We start from the raw sequence: 5491 nt of genomic DNA, 5'->3' as shown, positions 1-5491 counted from the left end.
GCCACAGCCCAGCCATAGTAAGACCTGTGCAGGCAACTGTGAGGAGGCTGGGTCCCTCTGCCTGCTCTGGTCATGGGACCGAGGAGCCAGGGACATGGGCAGGGGGCTGCTTTTGGCCCCACCGAGTGTGAGGGCTGGGATCCCTGACCCTGCTACAGCTTCCAGCTTGTCTGGGGGGGGGGGCTCTGGGAGAAGAGGAGGGGCAAGGGTGGGGCCTTGGGAGGAAGAGGAGGGGAAGGGGCAGGGCTTTGAGGGCAGGAGCCCCTACCCCCAGGGCCGGCTTTAGGAAGTGCGGGGCCCAATTGGAACAGTTTCAACGGGGCCCCGGCAGGGACGACTATTAAAAAAAAAAAAATGTAAAAAAACACATGGGGCTTGTACGCACCGGGTGGTACTCCAAGTCTTCGGCGGCGGGTCCTTCACTCGCTCCAGGTCTTCGGCGGCACTGAAGGACCCGCCGCCAAAGACCCAGAGCAAGCAAAGGACCCACCGCCGAAGTGCCGCCGAAGACCCGGAGCGCCGCCAGGTGAGTAAAAATTAAAAAGGCGCCTCTAGCCAGGGAAGGGATTCTCACTGGGCGCGGGGCCCTCTTAGGCACGGGGCCCGATTCGGGGGAATTGCTGGAATTGGCCTAAAGCCGGCCCTGCCTACCCCCCACTTTTGGGAGGGCACTACGACTCTTGTCCTAAGTGATTTGGTTTGACTGCAGGTCAGTCTGCTGACTAGCTTGAGGTAGCATCTATGCCCTCTGTGGGGCTCATATATTTTTGGGGTGGTAATCCGAGAAAAGTGACACCAAAATTGCCCCATGACTTATTATATGGGGACAGTGGGAGTTGGGTACTAGGAGGTTAGGGATGGTGAGAGGTGCTGAGGGCTGTCTGAAAAGCTGCTATGTGGGGGATGATGCTGGGTTTGGAGTTGGTGAGGATGCTACTTGGCGGATGATGGGTTCTGGGTTTGAAGGCTGTTTGGGAGGCGGGTACTTGGAAGTGTTTTTTGTCTCTCTTAACTCCTGCTTACCCATGCAGCTCTGGACAGCACTGGTCTTCTAGAAGTATCACTTCCTCTGCTTTCTCACCGAGTGCCATGTGGGAGTAGGGAGAATGCGATTGGGATTGCAGTGAGGCAATTGTGTCTTCTTTCCGCTGTTCTGAGTCCTAGCAACTGCAGAATACTTCAGATTTTCCCCCTCAGTGGGGTGCAATCTAGTGGATGCCCCCCAGACATGCCCCTCTGGTTAAGAAGTGTTTCTCTACACTGGGACATTTTGTACCTGTTTTTTCAGCTTTCTATCTATGCTATATTGGATGTGGGGACACAGATGGTTTTGAATGATTTAGGCACAAGACTGGGGCTCGGCAGATCTGGATTCAACTTCTAGCTCTGCTACAGACTTCATGTGTGACCTTGGGCAAGTCACTTAACGTTTGTGTGCCTCAGTTGCTCCTATGTAAAATGGAGATAATCTTTTTTTCTCCTATCCTTTTTCTTTTCAGGATGTTTTTACTATGTTATTAACCAGTTGTAGCTGATAAAAAGAATAATAGTTGGTCAGTCATTTTGCTGTGAAAATTTTATATATATATATGTGTGTGTGTATAAATATATATCTATAGAGAGAGTAAATGAAACAATGAATTCACACTACTATGGCTCTTTTGGGTAATGTTGATTGCTAATTTGGCTCCTGAACCACTGAGGTCTGAGTATCACTGATTTAGACTGTAAGCTCTTCTGGACAGGGACTCACAATCTCAGTTAGAGCTATTAGGTGCTATTGTAATACAAATAGTAATAACTATTGCTGTGACACAGGCATTTGTCATAGTCAAGAAATCAGTGGATGAGAAGCTGGATATGAGTCAGCAGTGTGCCCTTGTTGCCAAGAAGGCCAACGGCATATTGGGCTGTATTAGTAGGAGCATTGCAAGCAGATCGAGGGAAGTGATTATTCCCCTCTATTCGGCACTGGTGAGGCCACACCTGGAGTATTGCATCCAGTTTTGGTCCCCCCCACTACAGAAAGGATGTGGACAAATTGGAGAGAGTCAAGCAGAGGGCAACAAAAATGATTAGGGGCCTGGAGCACATGACTTATGAGGAGAGCCTGAGGGAACTGGGGTTATTTAGTCTGCAGAAGAGAAGAGTGAGGGGGGATTTGATAGCAGCCTTCAACTACCTGAAAGGGGGTTTCAAAGAGGATGGAGCTAGGCTGTTCTCAGTGGTGGCAGATGATGGAACAAGAAGCAATGGTCTCAAGTTGCAGTGGGGGAGGTCTAGGTTGGATATTAGGAAACACTATTTCACTAGGAGGGTGGTGAAGCACTGGAATGGGCTATCTAGGGAAGTGGTGAAATCTCCATCCTTAGAGGTTTTTAAGGCCAAACTTGACAAAACCCTGGCTGGGATGATTTAGTTGATGTTGGTCCTGCTTTGAGTAGGGAATTGATTAGATGACCTCCTGAGGTCTCTTCCAACCCTAATAATCTATGATTCTGCGATTGTTGTAGGTTAACTTTTGGTTGCTCTTCCTATTCCAATATTGATAAGAATACTAACTGGCATCTGTAACTGTCCTTCTAAATTTCATTGTCTAGGTTTGAACATCAGGTGTTCTCATAAAACTCCTTAATGTATTTTTCTTCAGCATTTCTTGGAATGAAAGTTCTCATTTCCTTGCCAATGGAAATATGTCTTGTTTCTAAGCAGGTAAGTGTCCAGTACAGTGATTCTCAATCTATTTACCACTGTGGGCCACATATGTGGCCCACAACGTGTTATGTGGGCTGTATAGAATACTACCGCTATGGCCCTGAGGATGTCACATGGGCCAGATCTCTGTGCTGATTGGGCTGCAGATTGAGAACCACTGTATAACTCCCAGAAAACCTAATTAAATTAATAGACTGTATAAACTCAGAAATAAATTAATCCTTGGTTATCAACAACTCTGGTTCTAATATCACCCTCCTTGGCTAATAACTGAATGTTCCCTTAATAACAACATTTGTAGTTACTATATACCCATGACAGAGGATGTTATAAGAGAAGACATTCCAAAGAAGGACTATATGACACATTTCTTATATAATAGTACTACTAATCTTGTGTCTATTTGAGTCAAATTGTTAAAAACAGTGGGGCAGAATTTTCAGAAGTGATTTAGGAGCCTTCTAAGTCATTGAAACACTGTTGAAAATTACCCAACATTACTTTGACTTTTCTATTCTTTTTTTCTTTTTAGCAATTGTGCCCTGTTATCCAAAAAGTATGGGGAAGATTGAATGTCTCATTATAATAACCCTTGTCCAAAGTGTCCAAGAGAACATATCGAGTAACAGAACCAAAATGTTACCATCTGAGTGAAACACTTATAAGCTTACCTGCTACCACCACTTGCATGAACAAGGTAAGTAGTAAGAATGATGTTAGAAACATTTTCATATTTATTCCAATGTTTTATTTCATGACTGAACTTATTACCACAGAAGAAACTGTGGTTTGAATACAGTCTTGTGGGCCTGTCTCAATTGCCTTACCTTATGTAGTCATTTACACCTGTGAAAACTGCTACCACCATTTTGAGAGGAGAATTCAGTTTAGTAACATATTACACACATTTTGCAGAGGAATAAATGACTGCACAGGGGGCAAGGTAAAGGAGAACAAGGCCCTCTGACTGTAGAACCTTAGCCTATTAGTGACTTAGAAGCTGTCAGGGGCTGGAAAGCTCATATCAGGGGTTTGGCTCAGTCTTTGGAAGAAAATAGGAGAGAGAGCGCACATATTCAGCCAAAGAGGGTGATATTAGAACACCCCTTAGTAGTTAATAGCTCTGTGACAGTCAGGGAGTAGATCGTCCCCTGCATGGTAATTTATTGGGCAATGCACTTGTGGCCAATGGAGGGCATAATGACAGTATGAATCAAAGGGGAGTGTCTGTTGTGATTGGTCTATGGTTTAGGGAATTGAAAACACCTTCACATGCTTCCTTTGTTGGAAGAAAAAGTGTGGCAGAATGCATGGTCTGCTTGCCCTGCCTCATTTAAAAAAAAATAAAAATCTCTTTCTAACAAATTATGCGTAGTAGAATTTGTACTATAATAAACAGATCGACCTGTATGTGTGGTATAAAGATTTCTAGAACACAGATTATTTTCATTTTTGAGGGGATAATTTATTTTGATTCCTAATGACACTTACTCAGAATATATTCCTGTCTGGTTGAGATTAATTATGCATACATGAATAACAGTAAGTTAAACTTGTACACTATTTACAAAGAAGGTGTAATAACGCAGCAGTCCTAAAAATTGCTGCTGCTTTTTTCTTTCCCTTGATTTTCACATGTGCAACATGCATCTTTGTAAAACACATATTTGCAGATGTCACTTTAAATACTATTTTCCAAGATTTTATTTTCATAGAAAACAGATGTCTGTAATTATCTCTTCTTTGACCTCTGAGACTTATCAAAGTCAAATAGGTAATCATCCAATCAGATGGGCTATCATTATCAGAAGAAAAGTAATTATAATCTGAATATGTTTGAACATGATTATTATAAGCCTTAAACTGTTACTTCTGATTGGGGCAGAACTGAAGACATTATCACTTCATAATTCAAATGATGTAACTTCACTTGTTTTTTTATTTTGGAATATGGAGAGCCAAATTTATTTAACAATGTAATTCTTTCTTTAAACATGAACAAATTATACAATAGTCTCTCTAAAACCACAAGAAGGCTTCTTAAAATCTTGACAGTGAAATTAGGGGAAATGGTATTTAAGAAAATTAGAGCTAAGAATCTAAATCAGACAGATCTCAAAATGAGAAGATGAGGCTTCCAGGAGCAAGAGAAAGTGCAAGTACATTCATGTGAAAATAAATTTGGAGAGATGTTTTACTGCCTTAGGGATTAATTCAGCAAAACACTGAGAATCTCCTGTAAGAGGGCTCTTAGCATCCAGAGCGAGGTTCTGCTCCACACCTCATAGGATCAGGTTCTAGAACCATATACCTCTTTCAATCCATTCATGGAACTCCCCCTTCCACTGGTATTACTGGGAATTACACACACTTACCAAGGGTAGAATAGGGTCATAGTGCTCGATTTTGAGATGGTGCTCTCAGTCTAGTCCCTAGAAGGCGGATGTCTGCAACAGAGGGACCACTATCATAACTGGAACTCATTAACATGCTTGCTGGCAGTTTCAACATAGAGGGCCAGGATTTAACAAGGATAGGACCTGATTCTCCATTGCCTTGCACCATGTATGATTATTTACAGCTATGCTAAGTGGGTGTAAACTGCTACTGTTCTGATTTAATAGAGTTTTACAGTGGGATCACCTTCTTACAGGAGGATCTTTCAGCAAGCTTTTAAGATAGCTGGTCCCTTAATCTAGGAGAGGCAAGCACCTGTACTCCTAAGATGATCTGTTTGTATCTGACTGCTGCAAGTTGCATCTACCTTCCTTCTAGG

This window comes from Mauremys reevesii, linkage group 5, assembly GCF_016161935.1.
Source record: "Mauremys reevesii isolate NIE-2019 linkage group 5, ASM1616193v1, whole genome shotgun sequence".
Lineage (NCBI taxonomy): Eukaryota > Metazoa > Chordata > Testudines > Geoemydidae > Mauremys > Mauremys reevesii.
Note: the sequence above shows the minus strand (reverse complement) of the source record.